Genomic DNA, 27,123 nt, shown 5'->3' on the forward strand with positions numbered 1-27,123 from the left:
TGTATGCTTGGCAGTGTGTGTGTGTGTGTGTGTGTTTCCTGGATTCCTAGAGTGTGTCAGTGCTGTACTGTATGCTTGGCAGTGTGTGTGTGTGTGTGTTTCCTGGATTCCTAGAGTGTGTCAGTGCTGTACTGTATGCTTGGCAGTGTGTGTGTGTGTGTGTGTGTGTTTCCTGGATTCCTAGAGTGTGTCAGTGCTGTACTGTATGCTTGGCAGTGTGTGTGAAATGTTGCGGTATGAGTCCCTGTGGTTTTATTTAGCCTTGATGCTCTCCTTGGCTCCTTCTCTTAAAAGAACACAAAGACGGGAATCACTATCACCTCCAACCAGCTCTCACAGTCTCATGTCAGAATTAGACATTCATCAATGTTTCTAAAACGTAAGATTTCAAGGTGCTTAAGGTTAAGTTTAGGCACTAACTCCGAATGGTTAAGGTAATCGTTAAGGTTTGGGATAAACTTGAATCAAAAATATTTAAAACTATCGCTGGATTCTAACAGGAATCAAACTCAAAAGCAGCAGAAAAGGTAAAATAAGGTCACCAAAAATTCCCTTACGGCTATACATGACTGGCCCTTTTGAACCAGAGGCAGGTGCTTACGCCCCAGGCTGGGCTGCTGGGTAATAAAGCCCCACTAATCACCCTAACCACAAACAGGTGTAACCACTTAACAAAAAAGGAGGGGGAGGAAAGTCAGTAGCAGCTAGTAGGCCGGTGACGACGACCGCCGAGCGCCACCCGAACAGGAAGGGGATCCACCTTCGGTAGGAGTCGTTACAGTAACAGTTGCCCTGCCGGTTGCTGCCTCATGCCACCATTCTGTCAGAGCCCATTGTCGTCTCACACACACACTCGTGCAGACACACAAACACACAGACACACCTTGCATCCGTCCCTGTTGGCGTTGATAAATAGACTGTCCAGAACAGGATATGGAAATTATATGTCTTTAAAGATTTCAATCAAAATGGAGAGTCCCCCTGCCTACCACGGTTTCATTTCCTCTGCCTCCGTTCTAATGGGCCTGGAAGGAAACTGGCACACTGAGAGGGAATAGAGAGGGAATCAGCTCAATGGTTATGTCTCATTCAGAATGATGGATCAGGTCTGGATGGCCTATTTCTCTTCAGCTGATATGGAGGTTTGCTCCAGCCAGATCATGATGAGAATATGATTCTGTATGATGTATAGATTTTCCTCCAGGTCTTTCAGAAAGCCATTGATATCTGAGATAAGATTAGTTGTTTTGGTCTTCCCTATTCTCCACCATTACCCCACTGCTTGTCATTACACACAACTCAGCATGTTTCTGGGTCCTACTCACCCTGGCCATATCTACTGGACTGTGCTCTATGATGTCTGCCTATTGCTTTCTCTAGGACTGATCATAATTAACCCCTCTCCTTCTGCCAGGTGATCCAACATCTGCGTGGGTGTGGGGGAAACGCGGGTGCTGACCTAGGGGAGGGGCGGGCCGACTGGAGGAACCAACGGGACACCAACGGAACACTAAGATAGGAGGTCCTCTCCATAGTGGGTGGATGACCGACCGACCACCCCTCTCCTATCCTCACACAGCCTCTCCTGTCTACACCCTGCCTCCTGCCCCTCCCTCCTGCACAAGTCTGCCACCCCATTGGGCAAAGGACAGGTCCATCAGAGAGTGAGACAATGCATAAGATAAGACAATCCAACCGACAAGAGCATTTACAAAGAAAGGAGGGAGAAATGGAATAGAGCAGCAATCACAATCCATGTCCCTCCTTCCTCTCTCTCTGTCTCTGTCTCTGTCTCTCTCTCTCTCGCCCTGTCATCTGATAGTAGGAGGGGGCTTGGCGTGACAGGGCAGGGATTGCAGAAGTTCTGTGAACAGGGACTCTCCTCCAGCTCAGAACCCAGAGAGGGAGCCTCGTCATTGGGCTAGATCTGTGCCTATGTGCAGAACAGAGCATGTGTATACCCTCCCTGTACATATCCTCTGTTGAATATCACTGGTCTGGTATTCAGAACAGTCATCATCTCTAGGACCAGGAGGTTTTGTCCTCTGAACTCCTTCAGGTATCAGCACGCTTTAGCCTCGCACAGGCTACTTGGTGCTTCAGGTGCTTCTGTAACCCTGGCAACAATAGATCAGAGGTCAAGGAAACCCCAAGGTGCACTTCTTTCCCCCCCTGCTAGCCACCAGCCTTTCGCTTTAGCACAAAACTGTATGGAAGAGCCACAACAAACATCATACTGAGTGCAGATATATACTGCCCCCACCGGCCCAGTGATGGATACTAATCCCAGAAAACACGCTAAAAGTATTACTGACTAGACAACACAAAAACAAAGCTGTATTGACAACGATGGGGATAGTATCTAGTTCATGTCGAAAGAACGCCATTGATCAGATTGTATCAATGTTCTGTAAGGTTTTTACTGGCCTTAGTGCCATATAACAGGAGGCCAGTCAAACTCAGCTGCAGATAATGTATTTTACTGATGTGTTCATGTGTAAAGCACACAAACAGACTGAATAGGGAACAGTGTAGATGAACAACACACAACTATCTCTGGCAGTCCCTCAATGTACTTCTAATCTAGATTATTTTACAAACATCTCAGAGAAATAAACTGTAGTTTCTTCATATTAGTACTTGCTTCATATTAGTGTCCCATTCACAACTGAATCATTTGATGTGTTCCATCTTATGTAAAACAATGTTAGGAGTCTACAAGTTTCTGTAGAATTCAAGGCTGCAACTCAAGCACAACTTAGTTGTCAAGTAAAGCTACCCTCAACCTCCTCATTCCCCCACCCTGTCTCCTCATTACCCTCCCAACCTCAATGATATCCCATCACCCACTCCAGGATGCTGTAGGGGTTAGAGGGCGTTGCCAGGGTAACCTCCCTGTAAATAATGGCTGACGTTTAATGTGGTTTTGACTAGATGAGCTACAGCATATGTCAGAATTGACTTTTCATAGCAGGTTAGAAGAATGTACGCAGCAGGTTAGGAGAATTAGGTTGTTAGGAAAAGGGTTAGAGTTAAAATGCTAAAATGCTGTATCCCAACTACCCATGACCGTTTAATGTCCAAATGTTTTATTTACTATAGCAGAAGAGCACAGAAATGGAAAGATGGAAAGATGGAAAGAGAAAATTGTCTATATGGAAGATAGATTCATGCAATGACTGTGGCAAAGAGCAGAGGTTTATTTTATAATGTGAATACCTTTTTTTGCCATATGATTGCCTATTGATATGAAACTTCTTTATACTGTATTTATCTTGTGTGTTTGTTTGATTCCCTGTGACCCCATTGTAAAACTGTTGTCAATTTTCCAGTGGAGAAAGACTGATGTTTCCATCATTTATTTGTCTGATTGTTGTTAGGATGTTAAATTGCACAATATTGATGTGTGGAGTGGTGTCCACATCGTAAAAAAGTAGCTAAAAATTGCCTTTAACCACTGATATAGGATCAAATATTTTCAACATCCCCCTAATGGTTATGGTTAGTATTGAGGGAATGGTAATCTGATCCTAGATCTGTGGTAAGGGGCAGCACTTAACACTGGCCATGGTAAATTGGATGGGTGTGTCTGTGCAAGCCATTTGATCATAGAAGATTGATGTCACTGTAAAACCCAGGAAGTAGCTCTGATTGTTTTCTCATGTACACTGATCATCCTCCAACACATCTGATTGATCCTTTAATAGGAATTAGCAACGCTATCACTAGCTCTATCTTGGTTGTTGACCGCACCGTGTGTGTATGTCAGTGATAAGATACACTCAATTTAAACAGTAATGAAGCTAGACAACATCAGACACAGATTAGGAGTGAGCCACTTAACCAGACATGGCCGTGCCAGACCTTTGGTGGGGCAGGTGCTCAAAGCAACGCCACACCCTCCAAAAAAATAAACCCTAATTCCACTTTTCTACTGCTCCTGTAGCCAAATTCTAATTTGAATTTAAAATATAAAATAGGCCGTGATTTTCTGCAAAAGACGGTCACTCATCACACATTGTAGGCTAATCACGATAGAACCAAATATGAAAAGGGATTTAAGTAGCTGTCTGCTAGAACCACTACTGGGGTGGGCTATATGAGCTGATCATCTCTAATGTAGGCTAGATGATTCAGCTATTTAGGTAGGCTATGAGGTCAAAACAAGCAAACTAGTCTTTACTTGATTTAAAGTTTTTCTACTGACAAACAGTCGAATTGCAGTTGTCCCCTTTCCTATCCCTGACCATGAGACAACACATGCTAGCAACTCCAAAGTAACCTACTGCCGATATTCATTTCAAACTCAATACCTGGCGCCTGTGGGTAGCTAGTTCGTGCATGTGACAAAGAGTGGGGGATGGGACTTTCATATTTCTTTTAAGAGTTTATGAAATTATCTAGATTGATCAGCAATGTGTTGCATTTAAAGTTACAAGAGAGGAAAGAAACCAAAATAAATTAATACAAGTAATTAGTTATAAAAAAAAGGCCACTAATCAAAAGGGCACTTTTTTCATAGGAGGGCAAAAGGGCAGGTGCTCCAGGTCCACTAGGACTCTATGTGGGTACGTCCCTGCAACCTTTTGAACACCCAAGCTCTGCTTTTCACTGACTGTGTGAATGTGTAGATGGTACTGACAGTTAACATTATGTTTCCAAATGACATCACCAAGAGGTAAAATATATAGTAAAAACAATAGTGGTCCTTAAACGGAACCTTGAGGAAATCCGAAATTTACAGTTGATATGTCAGAGAACAAACCATCCACAGAGACAAACTGATATCTTTCCGACAGATAAGATCTAAACCAGGCCAGAACTTGTCCGTATAGACCAATTTCCAATCTCTCCAAAAGAATGTGGTGATCAATAGTATCAAAAGCAGCACTAAGGTCTAGGAGCACGAGGACAGATGCAGAGCCTCGGTCTGACGCCATTAAAAGGTAATATACCACCTTCACAAGTGCAGTCTCAGTGCTATGATGGGGTCTAAAACCAGACTGAAGCATTTCGTATACATTGTTTGTCTTCAGGAAGGCAATGAGTTGATGCGAGACAGCTTTTTCTAAAATATTTTTGAGAGGAATGGGAGATTCGATATATGCCGATAGTTTTTTAAATATTTTCTGGGTCAAGGTTTTACTTTTTCAAGAGAGGCTTTATTACTGCCACTTTTAGTGAGTTTGCTACACATCCGGTGGAGAGAGAGACGTTTATTATGTTCAACATAGGAGGGCCAAGCACAGGAAGCAGCTCTTTCAGTAGTTTAGTTGGAATAGGGTCCAGTATGCGGCTTGAAGGTTTAGAGGCCACGATTATTTTCATCAATGTGTCAAGAGATATAGTACTAAAAAACGTGAGTGTCTCCCTTGATCCTAGGTCCTGGCAGAGTTGTGCAGACTCAGGACAACTGAGCTTTGGAGGAATACAAAGATTTAAAGAGGAGTCCATATTTTACTTTCTAATGATCATGATCTTTTCCTCAAAGAAGTTCATGAATTTATCACTGCTGAAGTGAAAGCCATCCTCTCTTGGGGAATGCTGCTTTTTAGTTAGCTTTGCGACAGTATCAAAAATACATTTCGGATTGTTCTTATTTTCCTCAATTAAGTTGGAAAAATAGGATGATCGAGCAGCAGTGAGGGCTCTTCGATACTGCACGGTACTGTCTTTCCAAGCTAGTCGGAAGACTTCCAGTTTGGTGTGGCACCATTTCCGTTCCAATTTTCTGGAAGCTTGCTTCAGAGCTCGGGTATTTTCTGTATACCAGGGAGCTAGTTTCTTACGAGAAATGTTTTTTGTTTTAGGGGTGCGACTGCATCTAGAGTATTGTGCAAGGTTAAATTGAGTTCCTCAGTTAGGTGGTTAACTGATTTTTGTACTCTGATGTCCTTGAGTAGGCAGAGGGAGTCTGAAAGGGCATCTAGGAATCTTTGGGTTGTCCGAGAATTTATAGCACAACTTTTGATGATCCTTGGTTGGGGTCTGAGCAGATTATGTGTTGCGATTGCAAACGTAATAAAATGGTGGTCCGATAGTCCAGGATTATGAGGAAAAACATTAAGATCCATAATATTTATTCCACGGGACAAAACTAGGTCCAGAGTATGACTGTGGCAGTGAGTAGGTCCAGAGACATGTTGGACAGAACCTATTGAGTCGATGATGGCTCCGAAAGCCTTTTGGAGTGGGTCTGTGGACTTTTCCATGTGAATATTAAAGTCACCAAAAATTAGAATATGATCTGCTATGACTACAAGGTCCGATAGGAATTCAGGGAACTCAGTGAGGAACGCTGTATATGGCCCAGGAGGCCTGTAAACAGTAGCTATAAAAAGGGATTGAGTAGGCTGCATATATTTCATGACTAGAAGCTCAAAAGACCAAAACGTCTGTTTTTTTTTATTAATTGAAATTTGCTATCATAAATGTTAGCAACACCTCCGCCTTTGCGGGATGTGCGGGGGATATGGTCACTAGTGTAACCAGGAGGTGAGGCCTCATTTAACACAGTAAATTCATCAGGCTTAAGCCATGTTTCAGTCAGGCCAATCACATCAAGATTACGATCAGTGATTAGTTCATTGACTATAACTGCCTTGGAAGTGAGGGATCTAACATTAAGTAGCCCTATTTTGAGATGTAAGGTATCACAATCTCTTTCTATAATGGCAGGAATGGAGGAGGTCTTTATTCCAGTGAAATTGCTAAGGCAAACATTGCCATGTTTAGTTTTGCCCAACCTAGGTCGAGGCACAGACACGGTCTGAATGGGGATAGCTGAGCTGACTACACTGACTGTGCTCGTGGCAGACTCCACTAAGCTGGCAAGCTGGCTAAGAGCCTGTTGCTTGGCCTGTGCCCTATCTCATTATGGAGCTAGGGGAGTTAGATCCCTGTCTATGTTCGTAGATAAGATGAGAGCACCCCTCCAGCTAGGATGGAGTCCGTCACTCCTCAACAGGCCAGGCTTGTTCCTGTTTTTGGGTGAGTCTCAGAAAGAGGGCCAATGATCTACAAATTCTATCTTTTGGGAGGGGCAGAAAACAGTTTTTAACCAGCGATTGAGTTGTGAGACTCTGCTGTAGAGTTCATCACTCCCCCTAACTGCGAGGGGGCCAGAGACAATTACTCGATGCCGACACATCTTTCTAGCTGATTTACACGCTGAAGCTATGTTGCGCTTGGTGACCTCTGACTGTTTCATCCTAACATTTTTGGTGCCGACGTGGATAACAATATCCCTATACTCTCTACACTCGCCAGTTTTAGCCTTAGCCAGCACCATGTTCAGATTAGCCTTAACGTCGGTAGCCCTGCCCCCTGGTAAACAGTGTAGGATCTTCAGATTAGCCTTAACGTCGGTAGCCCTGCCCCCTGGTAAACAGTGTAGGATCTTCAGATTAGCCTTAACGTCGGTAGCCCTGCCCCCTGGTAAACAGTGTATGATCTTCAGATTAGCCTTAACGTCGGTAGCCCTGCCCCCTGGTAAACAGTGTATGATCTTCAGATTAGCCTTAACGTCGGTAGCCCTGCCCCCTGGTAAACAGTGTAGGATCTTCAGATTAGCCTTAACGTCGGTAGCCCTGCCCCCTGGTAAACAGTGTATGATCGCTGGATGATTCTTTTTAAGTCTAATACTGCGGGTAATGGAGTCGCCAATAACTAGGGTTTTCAATTTGTCAGAGCTAATGGTGGGAGGATTCGGCGTCTCAGATCCCGTAATGGGTGGAGGAGAGACCAGAGAAGGCTCGGCCTCTGACTCTGACTCGCTGCTTAATGGGGAGAACCGGTTGAAAGTTTCTGTCGGCTGAATTAGCGACACTGGTTGAGCATTGCTACAGCATTTCCTTCCAGAAGCCATGAGAAAGTTGTCCAGCTGCGGGGACTGTGAGAGGGGATTTATACTACTATCTGTACTTACTGGTGACTCAGACACTGTTTCATCCTTTCCTACACTTAAATTACCCTTGCCTAACGATTGCGTCTGAAGCTGGGCTTGCAGCACAGCTATCCTCGCCATAAGGCGATCGTTTTCCTATATATTATGAGTACAGCGACTGCAATTAGAAGGCATAATGTTAATGTTACTACTTAGCTTCGGCTGGTGGAGGTCCTGACGAATTACGTCCAGATAAAGCGTACGGAGTGAAAAAGTTGAATGAAAAAAGTAGAGCGAGGGAAAATCAAAAAATATAAACGGTAGTTAAAAAGTAAAAACCATAAAGTTGGAAGGTAGCAAAGTAAGGTTAGCAACAAAATGCACAGCAACACGTAAACAAGTCTACAAGCTGTGACCGGAAATGACTAAGAAAAAAACTGTGTTCTACATGTATATATGAGTATCGGACAGAGTTTATACAGTACACACACCTATTACATTGAGACAGACCCAGTCAATAGCAGTATCAAATCAATATTTATTTGTGGTATAGGAAGGTGTACCACTCTTACTACGATGTGCTGAAGTCCACCACTAAACAGGGTTACGGTTCGTCATGAGTTTATTAATCCCAAACTACTAGGAATTGTAAAGGCTGATTTATACTTGGTCTTAAGACGTGTCTGTAGACAATTAGAATGTGGAAGTGTCGCTGGTCAAAAGAACATTTCATTTATACTCCGGTGGAATGCCTGTAGACTGTCGGTTCCCTTTTCGGGGACAGATGAAGCATGTTCAACTTTGACCCTGTCGCAGCGTCTATTGACATGTTTACCTCGCTGAGACAGAACATTAACATTAACATTGTTTAGAAAGCGTTTAATTGCCTGGCTTGTCAGATTAACGTATACTAAACCGATGAGTGCATTCTACATCTGCATTGCTTGCTGTTTGGGGTTTTAGGCTGGGTTTCTGTACAGCACTTTGTGACATCGGCAGATGTAAAAAGGGCTCTATAAATACATTTGATTGATAAGTGTTAAAATACAGGAGCCATGCTTTTTGGAGCATCGGGCTGTGGTGTCATGCAGCCTGTCGTTTTTGAGTTTATTCGTTTTTATAACGACAACGACAAGTTTGATGTCGGATGACAATAGAATGTTCATGACGTCACTGCGACTGTCTGCAGACATGTGGATAGACCAACTGTAAAGCAGCCTTAAAGTGATGAAAGCATGATGAGGATGAAGAAGTATGGGTACTGTTGTAAGGCATTTTAGACAGGATATTAGTGCTTTGTCTCCCTGCATGATCTGACCACTCATCATTGCCCTCCGGTGCTCGCCAGTTAATGCTTTACAATGTGAATATCCTCTTACGCTTTACACTGTGAACCACTGCACACAATTTCACACTGCCATTTCACACTGCCAATTCAGATGTCCATTCCGACTGCCATTTCACTCTGCCATTTCTCCAATGTGCTTGTCACCTTTCGATGTTTCCCCTTCCACAGCAACCTAAAATACAGTACAAGCTACACATGTATACCCCCTACACACACACACACACACACACACACACGCACACGCACACACACACACACACACACACACACACACACACACACACGCACACGCACACGCACACGCACACGCACACGCACACGCACACGCACACGCACACGCACACGCACACGCACACACACACACACCATATCCTCAATGTGTTGTCTGACACTGCCATTTTTCATTCATTGTCAGATATCCCTTTATCATAATGTTCCTAGATCAGATGTCTGGTGCTACAACCAGTGCAGAATGGGCATTGTGCTGTTCCCAGTCCATGTACAGTATTCCAATGACACAGTGTATATTTTAGCACATGGGCATATCACTGCCTTGTTGTAAGGCTTGTAGTTGTTTTCCTGTTTCTTCCCTCTCTTTTTGGAAATGACATACAGTATGTTTTACCTGCACACATTGTGTGTAAAAAAAACGAAATATTATATATGTGTTGTATTATACTTTTTTTCATAAATACCTGTACAGCAATAAAGCACAATTGTGTCCATTCCCTTGTCCTGTGTGTGTGTGTGTGTGTGTGTGTGTGTGTGTGTGTGTGTGTGTGTGTGTGTGTGTGTGTGTGTGTGTGTGTGTGTGTGTGTGTGTGTGTGTGTGTGTGTGTGTGTGTGTGTGTGTGTGTGTGTGTTTAACTATTCTTGTGGGGACCGCAAGAATAGTAAACAAACAAAAATTGACCAACTGAGGACACTTTGTTAGTCCCCACGACGTCAAATGCTATTTCTAAGGGGTTTAGGGTTGAGGTTAGAATTAGTGTTAGGGTTAGAATTAAGTTTAGGGTTAGTGTTAGGAGCTGGCGTTACTTTTACGGTTAGGAGCTAGGGTTGGGTTTAGGGTTAAGGTTAGGTTTTTGGGTTAGGGTTAAGGTTAGGGAAAGAGTATGGTTTAGGTTTAGGGAAAATACAATTTTCAATGGGACTGAATTGTGTGTCCCCACAAGGTTAGCTGTACAAGACCGTGTGTGCGTGCGTTTGCTCATTTGTTTGTACGTATGTAGCTCCGTATGTTTTTGTATTGTGTATCTATTCATTCTCTGACATGTTGGTGTCTGCATGCGTGCATCTGCTCGCTTGTTTGAATACATGTACTTCTGTTTGTGTGTCTAGGCAGACCCTCTACCATGACAATATTAACCAGCCCATTGTTGTGTAAACAGTGTAGCAGGTGAAAGGCAGCGTATTATAATGTGTCATGTTTTACAGCCACTCACAGAGAGATTAGCACAGTGTGACACAGCCACAAGTACGCAAGTGATTTGTGGTTTTTGTCAGGTTACCGGGGCTTAAAGCATCAGCGTCATCACCCATCAGAGGCATAGCTGACACAAACACACACTTAGTCACACACACACACACACACACTACCATCTCTCCTCAGATCAAGTGAGACAGTGTGCCAGGGATTCTTGAGATCTTAACCCTGTGTTGAAACCTGTTTAAAGAACATCAAAGGCGGCCATGCTTTTACAGTGCTGTAAACAGGTACAGTACACACACACACACACACACACACACACACACACACACACACACACACACACACACACACACACACACACACACACACACACACACACACACACACACACACACACACACACACACACACAGCCTGAAGTGTCAGTAATAACAGAGGCTGGTTGTTGTGAGGTGTAGCAGTAATATGCAACAACCCCTCACAGTCTCACTGCAGAATTTAAAAAAATTGCACTTTTGTCAAAACATCACATTTAGAAATTTCTGCAAAAAACATTGAATTTGGAAGTCAAAGTTAAGGGTTATCAAATCAAAATAAAATTGTATTGATCACATACACATGGTTAGCAGATGTTATTGGTCACATACACATGGTTAGCAGATGTTATTGGTCACATACACATGGTTAGCAGATGTTATTGGTCACATACACATGGTTAGCAGATGTTATTGGTCACATACACATGGTTAGCAGATGTTATTGGTCACATACACATGGTTAGCAGATGTTAATGCGAGGGCAGCGAAATGCTTGTGCTTCTAGTTCCAACAATGCATTAATAACCAACAAGTAATCTAACAATTTCACAACAACTACCTTTTACACAAGTGAAAGGAATGAATAAGAATATGTACATATAAATATATGGATGAGCGATGGCCGAACGGCAGAGGCAAGATGCAGTAGATGGTGTAGAGTACAGTATATACATATGAGATGAGTAATGTAGGGTATTTAAACATTATATAATGTGGTGTTGTTTAAAGTGACTAGTGATACATTCATTACATCAAATGTTTTATTATTAAAGTGGCTAGAGATTTGAGTCAGTATGTTGGCAGCAACCACTCAATGTTAGTGATGGCTGTTTAACAGTCTGATGGCCTTGAGATAGAAGCTGTTTTTCAGTCTCTCGGTCCCAGCTTTGATGCACCTGTACTGACCTCGCCTTCTGGATGATAGCAGGGTGAACAGGCAGTGGCTCGGGTGGTTGTTGTTCTTGATGATCTTTTAGGCCTTCCTGTGACATCGGGTGGTGTAGGTGTCCTGGAGGGCAGGTAGTTTGCCCCCGGTGATGCGTTGTGCAGACCTCACTACCCTCTGGAGAGCCTTGTGGTTGTGGGCGGAGCAGTTGCCGTACCAGGCAGTGAAACAACCTGACAGGATGCTCTCGATTGTGCATCTGTAAAAGTTTGTGAGTGTTTCTGGTGACAAGCCAAATTTCTTCAGCCTCCTGAGGTTGAAGAGGCGCTGTTGAGCCTTCTTCACCATGCTGTCTGTGTGGGTGGACCATTTCAGTTTGTCCGTGATGTGTATGCCGAGGAACTTAAAACTTTCCACCTTCTCCACTACTGTCCCGTCGATGTGGATAGGGGGGTGCTCCTTCTGCTGTTTCCTGAATCCACTATCATCTCCTTTGTTTTGTTGATGTTGAGTGTGAGGTTATTTTCCTGACACCACACTCCGAGGGCCCTCACCTGCTCTCTGTAGGCCGTCTCGTAGTTGTTGGTAATCAAGCCTACCAGTGCTGTGTTGTCTGCAAACTTGATGATTGAGTTGGAGGTGTGCATGGCCACGCAATCATGGGTGAACAGGGAGCACAGGAGAGGGCTGAGAACACAGCCTTGTGGGGCCCCAGTGTTGAGGATCAATGGGGTGGAGATGTTGTTTTCTACCCTCACCACCTGGGGGCGGCCCGTCAGAAAGTCCAGGACCCAGTTGCACAGGACAGGGTCGAGACCCTGAATGAACAGCATTCTTACATAGGTAGTCCTCTTGTCCAGATGGGTTAGGGCAGTTTGCAGTGTGATTGCGATTGCATCGTCTGTGGACCTATTGGGGCGGTAAGCAAATTGGAGTGGGTCTAGGGTGTCAGGTAGGGTGGAGGGGATATGATCCTTGACTAGTCTCTCAAAGCACTTCATGACGACGGAAGTGAGTGCTACGGGGCGATAGTCGTTTAGCTCAGTTACCTTAGCTTTCTTGGGAACAGGAACAATGGTGGCCCTCTTGAATCATGTGGGAACAGCAGACTGGGATAGGGATTGATTGAATATGTCCATAAACACACCAGCCTAGTTGGTCTGCCCATGCTCTAGGGGTGCCCTCTGGGTCGGCAGCCTTGCGAGGGTTAACACGTTTAAATGTTTTACTCATGTTGACTGTGGTGAAGGAGAGCCCGCAGGTTTTGGAAGCGGGCCGTGTCGGTGGCACTGTATTTTCTCAAAGCGAGCAAATAAGTTGTTTAGTTCGTTTGGGAGGAAGACATCGGGCTGGTTTTCTTTTTGTAATCTATAATTGACTGTAGACCCTGCTTACATACCTCTCGTGTTTGAGCCGTTGAATTGCGACTCTATTTTGTCTCTATACTGACGCTTAGCTTGTTTGATTGCCTTGCGGAGGGAATAGCTACACTGTTTGTATTTGGTCATGTTTAGGTTAAAGGTTAGGTTTTTGGATAGGGTTAAAACATGAGGTCGAGGCATTTATTCTTTAATGGTTAAGGCAAGGGTTACCTTAAGGTAAGGGTTAAGGTAGGGGTTAAGGTAAGGGTTAAGGTAAGGGTTAAGGTAAAGGTTAAGTTAAGGGTTAAGGTTAAGGTAAGAGGTTAAGGTAAGTGGTTCGGGTAAGGGGTTCAGGTAAGGGGTTTTAAGGTAAGGGTTAAGGTAAAGGTTAAGTTAAGGGTTAAGGTTGAGGTAAGAGGTTAAGGTAAGAGGTTAAGGTAAGTGGTTCGGGTAAGGGGTTCAGGTAAGGGGTTAAGGTAAGGGTTAAGGTAAAGGTTAAGTTAAGGGTTAAGGTTAAGGTAAGAGGTTAAGGTAAGAGGTTAAGGTAAGTGGTTCGGGTAAGGGGTTCAGGTAAGGGGTTAAGGTAAGGGTTAAGGTAAAGGTTAAGGTAAAGGTTTGGGATAGGGTTAAAACAAAACAATAGAAAGATTGTCCACCACTTGGATTGAACACGCAATCTTCAGGTCCAGAGATCACACCCATCCACCACCTCCGTCCTCAACACCCTAGCAAAACCCAAGCCCACTTGATGGCCCCTAGTGGACATGAACAGAGGTCCAATTTCAAAGTCAACCTTGAGCAATCTGGTAATATTAGGTACCGTAAAGATAAGAAAAACAAAGAAATTGTGAGCTGATCACCTGTTTTGTCACAGAACGTATCAACACATAAAATTGTGTGAGTGTTCTTGTGCATGTGTGCCTTTGTGTGTCTAGCAGAGTGAGATAAGGGAGATATAGAGAGAGCGTGCCCCGTATATTTGCTCAGAAGCAACCGTTTTCCCTGCAGTCACCATGGAGAGAAGCGATTTCCCCTGCAACACATTCATTTACAGATTATTATCCATGACATTTGCGTGCATGTTGCCCATCTCCCCCAGGTGCCAGGACTCTATACTCTCAGCATGGCCCGGAGAGTCTCTCTGCTGCTGCTGTTGACATTTACAGGGAAATGTGAAGTACCTGCCAGGTATTTGAGCTGCAGGTAGTTTCTGTAGCACATTCAGGTCACGGCAGGCAGGTGGGAGAGGCTGTAGTCTGGTTCCCATATTAGGGAGGCATTTGCATCTCACACTATATGCAAACAAGCAGGAGTAAAGTGGAAGGATTGTTTGTAAATAGGCTACCATGGGGCCACAGCTCAATGTGTGTGTGAGTCTTTGTTTGCTCTGTGTCGTCCAATAGGTGCCTTTTTACAAGCAATGACATCTGCTGGTTTTTACCTTCAGGTGCAGAGAGGGGAGATGACATCATGTGTGTGTGTGTGTGTGTGTGTGTGTGTGTGTGTGTGTGTGTGTGTGTGTGTGTGTGTGTGTGTGTGTGTGTGTGTGTGTGTGTGTGTGTGTGTGTGTGGGGGGGGGGGGGGGGGGGGGTTAAGTGGGGTTAATTTCGTCTCTGATGTTCTATTTGCTGTACCCTAGAGAGAGAGAGAGAGAGAGAGAGAGAGAGAGAGAGAGAGAGAGACGGTAGCATTTGATGTACTGACCAGAGACACACTGAACCGGGGCAAACAAGCAGGTCCCTGGAAAAATCTATAAAAACAATTTTAGTCCACCATTAGGGAAATACACAAAGAGTCTCTCTCTCACAAACATACACACACGTAAGAACACACTTACTTACACAGAGCACGAAGTACAGCTGTATTGATAGTGGGGAAGAAGAGGGGGGGGGGGGGGGGGTTGACGGGGACACAATACAAGTCTCTAATAAGGACTGTGACCTGTGCTCAAATATGTTGGAGTGGGATGTCACACGTCCTCTTCAGTCGCCAGCGTGCTTGTCCCTTCACCTGCACTTGACTATCTCATCAGCAAGCCTGCACACACATAGACACACACATTCAACAACCCCTCTAACACTATCACAAAAACATAACCGCAAACAGACACACTGTTTGACCACCTCCAGGCCCTAACCCGTATCCTTTCCTCCAGCCCAGAGACAGGCCTTATGGGCTTCACTTCCAGATTTATCCCCAGTTTCACTATGGATGTGGGATCATCTAGTCATTTAGTCTGGGTTGACTATGGTAGTGGGATCATCTAGTCATTTAGTCTGGGTTGACTATGGTAGTGGGATCATCTAGTCATTTAGTCTGGGTTGACTATGGTAGTGGGATCATCTAGTCATTTAGTCTGGGTGGACTATGGTAGTGGGATCATCTAGTCATTTAGTCTGGGTTGACTATGGTAGTGGGATCATCTAGTCATTTAGTCTGGGTGGACTATGGTAGTGGGATCATCTAGTCATTTAGTCTGGGTGGACTATGGTAGTGGGATCATCTAGTCATTTAGTCTGGGTGGACTATGGTAGTGGGATCATCTAGTCATTTAGTCTGGGTTGACTATGGTAGTGGGATCATCTAGTCATTTAGTCTGGGTTGACTATGGTAGTGGGATCATCTAGTCATTTAGTCTGGGTTGACTATGGTAGTGGGATCATCTAGTCATTTAGTCTGGGTGGACTATGGTAGTGGGATCATCTAGTCATTTAGTCTGGGTTGACTATGGTAGTGGGATCATCTAGTCATTTAGTCTGGGTGGACTATGGTAGTGGGATCATCTAGTCATTTAGTCTGGGTTGACTATGGTAGTGGGATCATCTAGTCATTTAGTCTGGGTGGACTATGGTAGTGGGATCATCTAGTCATTTAGTCTGGGTGGACTATGGTAGTGGGATCATCTAGTCATTTAGTCTGGGTGGACTATGGTAGTGGGATCATCCAGTCATTTAGTCTGGGTTGACTATGGTAGTGGGATCATCTAGTCATTTAGTCTGGGTGGACTATGGTAGTGGGATCTTCTAGTCATTTAGTCTGGGTTGACTATGGTAGTGGGATCATCTAGTCATTTAGTCTGGGTTGACTATGGTAGTGGGATCATCTAGTCATTTAGTCTGGGTTGACTATGGTAGTGGGATCATCTAGTCATTTAGTCTGGGTTGACTATGGTAGTGGGATCATCTAGTCATTTAGTCTGGGTGGACTATGGTAGTGGGATCTTCTAGTCATTTAGTCTGGGTTGACTATGGTAGTGGGATCATCTAGTCATTTAGTCTGGGTTGACTATGGTAGTGGGATCATCTAGTCATTTAGTCTGGGCTGACTATGGTAGTGGGATCATCTAGTCATTTAGTCTGGGTTGACTATGGTAGTGGGATCATCTAGTCATTTAGTCTGGGTTGACTATGGTAGTGGGATCATCTAGTCATTTAGTCTGGGTTGACTATGGTAGTGGGATCATCTAGTCATTTAGTCTGGGTTGACTATGGTAGTGGGATCATCTAGTCATTTAGTCTGGGTTGACTATGGTAGTGGGATCATCTAGTCATTTAGTCTGGGTGGACTATGGTAGTGGGATCATCTAGTCATTTAGTCTGGGTTGACTATGGTAGTGGGATCATCTAGTCATTTAGTCTGGGTTGACTATGGCAGTGGGATCATCTAGTCATTTAGTCTGGGTTGACTATGGTAGTGGGATCTTCTAGTCATTTAGTCTGGGTTGACTATCGTAGTGGGATCATCTAGTCATTTAGTCTGGGTTGACTATGGCAGTGGGATCATCTAGTCATTTAGTCTGGGTTGACTATGGTAGTGGGATCATCTAGTCATTTAGTCTGGGTTGACTATGGTAGTGGGATCATCTAGTCATTTAGTCTGGGTTGACTATGGTAGTGGGATCTTCTAGTCATTTAGTCTGGGTTGAGAGGTCCACCATCATTCCCCAGGGACCACTTTGAGGAGTAGTTTTCCCCCAGACCGTGCTGTTGTAACAGGGTGTGTATAGGGTGCATAGGACAGATTGCACACAAGTGGCACACTCTGGCCTGTGAGGAAAGTGTGACGAAGATGATGGTGATGAAGGTGTCATGACACCACTCACGGTAATAGGTGTGTGGTGAACAATGTCTCTCTCATCACTGTGTCACAACAGGACCGTCCTTTCCACTTAGAGAGGATCGCCTGCAGTGGGTCGTGCCCTCCACAGACACACACACACACACACACACAATACATGCTCAGGTGAGAGTAGAATAGCACCCAAAGTCAGCACATAAATATGCCCTTCAAAGTCTTAGCACCACAGAGGAGGTATTTTATAGTTTGTGATGTTTGACTAAAGGAATTGAAATCCCTTCGAGGATTTCCCCAGGAAGGACATTTACATATTTCTAACGGCTTTTATGTGTACATAACGCAGATTCAATGAAGTGCAAAAGTTGTACTTTAGTCAGAAAGTCCCTATGCTTGCATGCACATGGTAAACACAGGGACCCTGGGGAATTAACTTGATTGAGAGAGAGAGAGAGAGAGAGAGAGAGAGAGAGAGAGAGAGAGAGAGAGAGAGAGAGAGAGAGAGAGAGAGAGAGAGAGAGAGAGAGAGAGAGAGAGAGAGAGAGAGAGAGAGAGAGAGAGAGAGAGAGAAATGGGGTGACTAATCTTCCAAGAGTCCTTAAACATTAAAATACAATTTTTAATACGAACACATTTTCACATATAACACACTATTACAAACATACATAATGTACTAACATAATCACCCAATACATACTCAATCTAAAAAAGATTGATTCTTCATCTACTATAGTCCCACAACATTTCTATGTATTATATTTAAATCGTTTTAAAATCATATTTAAATGTATATATTGAAAGGTTTCTGGTTTGCTCTGTTAATTTATTCCATTTCTTTATTGCTCTAAATCGAAATGTTATTTTGCCTATTTCCCTTTTCTGTCTGGATAACGCATAGATGTTGGACAATCTATTCCGAGTATTTACTGAATGTCTGTCTCTTACCAACTGAATGCCGTTGTGAATAGAACTTGGCCGTTTTAAATTATGTATATTATGAAATAAAATAAGCATGTTTTTTTTCAATTATCTTGTCGATTGATGACCAACCAAGAGCATGGCGCATGACTGCAACAGAAGAACCATATCTCCACCTTAAAACAATCCTTGCTGCTTTGTTCTGTGCATTTTTCAGCCTCCTGTCTTCACTTGATGATGCATTTCCCCAGACCACAGTGGTTCACCTGACTCACAATTAATGCTTGTGTTATTTGCTGAAGAATTTCCCCTGGTAAATATTTAGCTATCCTTCTGATTATGCATGCTGTTTTAATATTTATTTTACATAGATTCGTTATTTGAGATGACCATGATAAGCAGTTGTCTAGCTGCACTCCCAATAGTTTGGTTTCTGCCACTTCTTCAATTTCTACTCCTCCCATACTTAATTGTATCCCATGCTGTTTTGGCCTTTTCCTAGTGGAACAGACCAAAATAACTTTGGTTTTCTTGGTGTTTAAAACAAGTTTGTTTTGGCAAACCCACTCCCTGATATTCTCCAAATTTCCTTGTAAAGCTTGCTGTACCTGTTGAACCGATTGTCTTGCTGTATAAATTGTAGTATCATCTGCAAGTATAGTAGCTTGAGTTTCACCTAAGGCATAGGGAAGGTCGTTGGTATATATTAAATAAAGAAGTGGCCCAAGGCAGCTGCCCTGCGGTATTCCACAGTTTAACATATGAGGGGAAGAAAATGAACCATTGATTTAGGTGGACTGTATCCTGTCAGTTAGATATGACTGTACCCAATGCAATGCTACCTCCCTAAAACCATAATGCATTAATTTTGTCAAAATGATTTCATGATCCACTAAATCAAATGCTGCACTGAAATCTAAAAATAGTACACCCACAAACTTGCCATTATCCATAGCATTGAGCCACTGGTCAGTCATGTCAAAAAATGCAGTGGTAGTGGAATGGTGTTTGAGTATTGGATAGAGTAGTGGAGTGAGGGAGAGAAAGATGGGGAGAGAGAGAGAGAGAGGATGAGAAAGAGAAAGAAAAAGAGGGAGAGAGAGAGATAGGGGAAGAGAAAGAGTGGGAGAGAGAAAGAAAGAGGGGGGAGAGAGAGAGAATGAAGGAACAGAGCGACAGAGGTTCCCTTGAGTAAATGAGACTAAGGCCATGAAATGAAGGACCATACCTAGAGCAGGATCCTATACTGGTTTACTACAGACGTTTACTGGTGTAACTAGTTTCAGGGTTTCCCAGTGTTCTAGTTGAAAGCTGCCTAGCTACTGGTGCATTTCACTACTATTCATCTGGTTGTTCAATGTTGCTTGGAGATGCTGTGCTGAGATGCAGTAGACTGCACAGCGTTTACTTCAGTATGTGTGAGCACATACAAACTTCATAAGAGCCAAAGGTTAAGGGTTAGGCTCTTAACAGGGTTGGGGCCTTATGGGTGGGTCAATACTCCAGAGACATATTCTTCCCTCACTCCATCAACCCCTTTATAGAGGCCCATTAATGTCCACCTCTCCCCCCACATTTACTGTCCTGTTCAGTGTCCCCCCCCACCCCATTCCACACACACACACACACACACACCCTAACCCCCATCACCACGCACAGACCCCCTCCATCCCACCCACCCTCTCTGTCCTCCACTGACCTTGTTCTTGTTCCCTCATTTCCAATTTCCCACAAATCCTAAGGGCCAGGCCGCCTAAGGGCCAGGCCGCCTAAGGGCCAGGCCGCCTAAGGGCCAGGCCGCCTAAGGGCCAGGCCGCCTAAGGGCCAGGCCGCCTAAGGGCCAGGCCGCCTAAGGGCCAGGCCGCCTAAGGGCCAGGCCGCCTAAGGGCCAGGCCGCCTAAGGGCCAGGCCGCCTAAGGGCCAGGCCGCCTAAGGGCCAGGCCGCCTAAGGGCCAGGCCGCCTAAGGGCCAGGCCGCCTAAGGGCCAGGCCGCCTAAGGGCCAGGCCGCCTGTCACGATCGTGTGGGGGATTGACGGACCAAAACGCAGCAGTTGGAAAATAAGCCATCTTCTTTTATTTTAAAAGATGACAAACAATAAACACGAAACACTTTAACAAAATAACAAAACGACCGTGAAGCTACAAACGTTGTGCACATACATACAGGCTACAAACGTTCTACATAGACAATTACTCACAACCAATGAGAGCCTATGGCTACCCTAAATAAGGCTCCCAATCAGAGACAACCGAAATCAGCTGTCTCTAATTGGGAACTCATTCAGGTAACCATAGACTCTCCTAGACAACTAAACATACATAGACAACGCTAGACATCTACACTCAACACAAACCCATATACTACACCCCATAACCCCTTTACCATATAAACACCCAAAACTAACAAAACATAAACATTCCCCATGTCACACCCTGACCTAACTAAAATAATAAAGAAAACAAAGAATACTAAGGCCAGGGCGTGACACCGCCTAAGGGCCAGGCCGCCTAAGGGCCAGGCCGCCTAAGGGCCAGGCCGCCTAAGGGCCAGGCCGCCTAGTGTGTTGCTTGAGAGAGTAACGCGGTGGAAACCATTTTCAATTAGAGACTAGCAGGGCCATGTCTCCAGACAGATCCATTACCACGGATCAGACTGCTGCAACACACACACAGAGACACAACAAACACAGAGACACAATACACACATACACAACACACAAAGAGACAATACACACAGAGACACTATACACAGAGACAATACACACGCATAGACCCAACCCCCTCCAAGACACAATACACACAGAGACACGGCACGCACAGAGGCAATTCACAATGAGAGACAACAAACACAGAGACACAATACACACACATACACAACACACACAGAGACAATACCCACAGAGACAATACAGACAGAGACAATACACACACAGAGACAATACACACACAGAGACACTACACACAGAGACACAATAAACACCAAGAGACAATACACACAGAGAGAACGCACACTCTGAGACACAATAAACACAGATATACAATGCACACTCTGAGACACAATACACACACACAGACAATACACACAGAGACACAATACACACATATACACAACACACACAGAGACAATGCACCCAGAGACACAATACACACATACACAACACACACAGAGACAATACACACAGAGACAATAGACACGGAGACAACACACAAACACACAGAGACACAACACACACACAGACACAATACACAAAGACACAATACACACATATACACAACACACACACAGAGACAATACAGACAGAGACAATACACACATATAGACAATACACACATATACATAACACACACACAGAGACAATACACACAGAGACACAATACACACACAGAGGCAATACAGACAGAGACAATACACATAGAGACAATACACACACAGAAACACAACACACACACAGACACTACACACAGAGACACAATACACACAGTGAGACAATACACACACAGAGAGAACACACACTCTGAGACACAATAAACACAGATATACAATACACACAGATATACAATACACACAGATATACAATACACACAGAGACACAATATACACAGAGACAATACACACATAGACACAATACACACAGAGACACAACACACACAGAGACAATACTCACAGAGACACAATACACACATATAGACAATACACACATATACACAACACACACACAGAGACAATACACACAGGGACACAGTACACACACAGAGGCAATACAGACAGAAACAATACACACAGAGACAATACACACACACACAGAAACAGAACACACACACAGACACAACACACAGAGACACAATACACACAGTGACACAATACACACAGAGAGACAATACACACAGAGACAATAGACACAGAGACAACACACACACAGAGACACAATACACACAGAGACACAATACACACAGAGACACAATACACACAGAGATACACAATACACACAGAGACACAATGCACACATATACACAACACACACACACACACACACACACACACAGATAATACATACAGACACAACACACACACACACATAGACAAGACACACAGAGATACAACACACAAAGAGACTCACGCACTCCTCCAATATCCCCTTATAAAACACACGCTCCAACTTTTTACACACACACTCCCCCCACCATCAAACACACACACACGTGTCCCCTTACTGCCTACAACACATGTATCCCCTTACTGCCTACAACACATGTATCCCCTTACTGCCTACAACACATGTATCCCTTACTTCCTACAACACATGTATCCCCTTACTGCCTACAACACATGTATCCCTTACTGCCTACAACACACGTATCCCCTTACTGCCTACAACACATGTATCCCTTACTACCTACAACACATGTATCCCCTTACTGCCTACAACACATGTATCCCTTACTGCCTACAACACACGTATCCCCTTACTGCCTACAACACACGTATCCCCTTACTGCCTACAACACATGTATCCCTTACTGCCTACAACACATGTATCCCCTTACTACCTACAACACATGTATCCCCTTACTGCCTACAACACATGTATCCTTTACTTCCTACAACACATGTATCCCCTTACTGCCTACAACACATGTATCCTTTACTCCCTACAACACATGTATCCCCTTACTGCCTACAACACATGTATCCCTTACTGCCTACAACACACGTATCCCCTTACTGCCTACAACACATGTATCCCCTTACTGCCTACAACACATGTATCCCCTTACCGCCTACAACACATGTATCCCCTTACTGCCTACAACACATGTATCCCCTTACTGCCTACAACACATGTATCCCCTTACTGCCTACAACACATGTATCCCCTTACTGCCTACAACACATGTATCCCCTTACTGCCTACAACACATGTATCCCCTTACTGCCTACAACACACGTATCCCCTTACTGCCTACAACACATGTATCCCTTACTGCCTACAACACATGTATCCCCTTACTACCTACAACACATGTATCCCCTTACTGCCTACAACACATGTATCCTTTACTTCCTACAACACATGTATCCCCTTACTGCCTACAACACATGTATCCTTTACTCCCTACAACACATGTATCCCCTTACTCCCTACAACACATGTATCCCCTTACTGCCTACAACACATGTATCCCCTTACTCCCTACAACACATGTATCCCCTTACTGCCTACAACACATGTATCCCCTTTCTGGAACACACACACACACACACACACACACACACACACACACACACACACACACACACACACACACACACACACACACACACACACACACACACACACACACGGTGCTATGTCCAATACTTCTAGCCTACAGTAGAACCCATGCCTTGGAAATATGATTAATTGTGCTTAAACTGATTTGTTTTTAAAAAATCATAGCAGTACAGGAACGCTGTCCAAGAAAAAACTTTTGTCAACAAAATGCACAGTTAAGATGTTTGTGGCCTCCTTTAGGCTTTTCCATAGTCTATATACTGTACTCTTTTTACGTTGGTGTAGCCTGTCAGCTGGAACATGAAAAGTTTGCTATTCCATCATCTATTGAACACTGTCAGTCATGAGTTGTGAGAGTGGAGATATGATAAGACGGCAATAGCCTAGCATTTAGAGCATTGGGACAGTAACCGAAAAGTTGCTGGTTCGAATACCTGAGCCGGCAAAGTGAAAAATCTGCCGATGTGCCCTTAACTTAAGCAAGGTACATAACCCTAATTTGCTCCAGGGGTGCTGTACTACTGACCCTGTAAAACAAAACATTTAACTGCACCTATCTGGTGTATGTGACAATTGAACATTAGATGTTATGGAGATGTGAGATAAGAAGGGGAAATCTGTTGGGGACACCCTTAACCTTCCTCTGCCACAACTCTATAGGGCTATGTATAGACGCTGGGTTTGACAGTCTGGCTGGACTAGGCTCTATATTTCATTTGACCTTTATTTAACTAGGAAAGTCAGTTAAGAACTATTTCTTATTTTCAATGACAGCCTAGGAACAGTGGGTTAACTGCCTTGTTCAGGGGCAGAATGACAGATTTCTACTTTGTCAGCTCAGGATTTGATCTTGTCCAACGCTCTAACCACTAGGCTAGGGCAGGTATGATCGAATGATGCCCCATCAACAAATACCTCCCCAATAGAATATGCAGATCTACAGATCTCCCTGATTCTCTTCTTTAATCAAGCTCTCGCCAGCTAATTCAATCTCATGAATTTCCCATAATCTCATTTATTTTCTTTTATGTGAAAATAAAGGAGAGGAGAGATAGGAACTCTGATTGGAGGGAGAGAGAGCGGGGAGTACACATCCTTTTGTTTCTATGGATTTATGGTTAAATACAGTCAGGTACAGAATTATAGGATCCCTTGATAAAGATGAGCAAAACAGGCTGTGCAAAAAAAATCATGTTTTTAATGAAGTTATAATAATACAATTGCTCGGAGAGAAGAGATCCTTCATATAATTGATCTGATCTTATGGATTGCTCTCTTCAATTCTAACCACAGGTTTACAATGGGGTTCAAGTCCAGAGACAGACATGGCCATTGCAAAATTTTCATTTTGTGGTCAATCAGCCATTTCTTTGTGGATTTTGGCACCCAGTGTCATAATACGTCATTACACGGTCATAACCATGTCATAATATGTCACAACAGCTGACATACCTTGTCATAACCTGTCATAATTTGGTCATAACTGTCATGACACATAGTTAGACCTGTTGTGACACATATATTGTATTATTTTTTAGCTGGTTATGACACCAACATAAGAGTGTCAAAACCCACAAAACCTACCACACAAGGCTAAACCTTCCATTACAGTACACCATAGCCTACTTGTCAACAGTATGTTTATGTTATAGAACATTTTCTGAAATTTACCATGTTAAATGATCATTGTAATTACGCACACATTAATGTCAGACATGCACCTACCCCAAAGCTCTGTTTCTGATGACTGGGATGAAAGCAGGAACAGATTTGTGACTGATGACTGACATAAGGGCATGTACAGTATGTGATAGGCATATCTGGCTTTTATGATTATGATGATCATAATGCCTCTTGACAGTGTAATAAAGTGTATTATCTTAGTCCAAGTAAAGTGACACAGGATGGTCATACTGTTTTTCGACAGTGTCATAAAGTGTACTTAAAATATGATGAAAAAAAACATGACTATAAAGAATTACAATAAGAAAGGACTTAACAAACTTTCAAACGAAAGGAAACTTCTTGTTAGAAAAAAATACATTTGAATTAATGTGGGTTTTGACACTCTCATGTAGGTGTCATAAGCAGCCATAAAAAATATATATATATGTCTCAACAGCTGTAAATATAGGGGTCATGACAGTGTTGTGACCATATTATGTCAGGTTATGACAAGTTATGTCAGCTGTTATGACATATTATAACATGGATATTACCATGTCCAGTGTTACTGGATTTTGATGTGTGCTTGGGGTTATTGTCTTGCTGGAAGATCCACTTGGATAAAATGTCATTGGTGGACCAACATGGTTGCTAACCTAAAACAAAGACTTGATTTTGAGTTTCAGAAACAGAAACAAAATTGTTGAATTGATTATGGGGAATTAATTGCCATCTGATTTGTTTATGAATATACGTTATTCTTTACATGCCATTCTTCCTCTCCCTTGTATTTCTGTTAGCGGCATTGGGTTTAGTGCTAACTGACCGTTATAACACTTGAGGAGGGCTGTGTCTCTGTGTATGTAGTTATATTCTCCGATTCTGTATTCTCAACATAGTTCATCCTATGTAAGTTCTTCTGTACATACCTATTTATATATACTTATACTAATACTGTCTATATACACCACGTATTTATATGCCGGACTCTGACAATCCTCGTTCTGATATTCCTAGGTCTGATATTCCTCGTTCTGGCATTCCTCGTTCTGATATTCCTCGGTATGACAATCCTCAGTCTGACATTCCTCGTTCTGCTATTCCTAGTTCTTTATATTCCTCAGTCTGATATTCCTCGTTCTGCTATTCCTAGTTCTTTATATTCCTCATTCTGATATTCCTCGTTCTGCTATTCCTAGTTCTTTATATTCCTCATTCTGATATTCCTAGTTCTTTATATTCCTCGTTCTGCTACTCCTAGTTCTTTATATTCCTCATTCTGATATTCCTCATTCTGATATTCCTCGGTCTGATATTCCTCGTTCTGGCATTCCTCGTTCTGATATTCCTCGGTCTGACATTCCTCAGTCTGACATTCCTCGTTCTGCTACTCCTAGTTCTTTATATTCCTCATTCTGATATTCCTCGTTCTGCTCTTCCTAGTTCTTTATATTCCTCATTCTGATATTCCTCATTCTGATATTCCTCGTTCTGATATTCCTAGTTCTTTATATTCCTCATTCTGATATTCCTCGTTCTGCTCTTCCTAGTTCTTTATATTCCTCATTCTGATATTCCTCATTCTGATATTCCTAGTTCTTAATATTCCTCATTCTGATATTCCTCGTTCTGATATTCCTCGTTCTAGCATTCCTCGTTCTGATATTCCTCGGTCTGACATTCCTCAGTCTGACATTCCTCGTTCTGCTATTCCTAGTTCTTTATATTCCTCAGTCTGATATTCCTCGTTCTGCTATTCCTAGTTCTTTATATTCCTCAGTCTGATATTCCTCGTTCTGCTATTCCTAGTTCTTTATATTCCTCATTCTGATATTCCTCGTTCTGCTATTCCTAGTTCTTTATATTCCTCATTCTGATATTCCTAGTTCTTTATATTCCTCGTTCTGCTACTCCTAGTTCTTTATATTTGTCACGACTTCTGCCGAAGTCGTTGCCTCTCCTT

General features: G+C 43.3%; 1 protein-coding gene across 3 annotated transcripts in view; it reads left to right on the plus strand.

Annotated features, from left to right (window-relative positions):
- The window catches only part of LOC129820696 (unconventional myosin-XVI-like), a 132,919-nt gene that overhangs the window by 75,266 nt on the left and 30,530 nt on the right, over window positions 1-27,123 (plus strand). For 2 of the 3 annotated variants that reach the window (XM_055877556.1, XM_055877559.1), the window contains exon 9: window positions 1,415-9,958. The exons of the other annotated variant lie outside the window; for it this stretch is intronic. The gene's annotated coding sequence lies outside the window, so the exon portion shown is untranslated. Of the gene's footprint in view, window positions 1-1,414; window positions 9,959-27,123 lie in introns of those variants that run through there. 3 annotated transcript variants of the gene reach the window in all.

This window comes from Salvelinus fontinalis, chromosome 23 (genome assembly GCF_029448725.1).
Source record: "Salvelinus fontinalis isolate EN_2023a chromosome 23, ASM2944872v1, whole genome shotgun sequence".
Taxonomy (NCBI): domain Eukaryota; kingdom Metazoa; phylum Chordata; class Actinopteri; order Salmoniformes; family Salmonidae; genus Salvelinus; species Salvelinus fontinalis.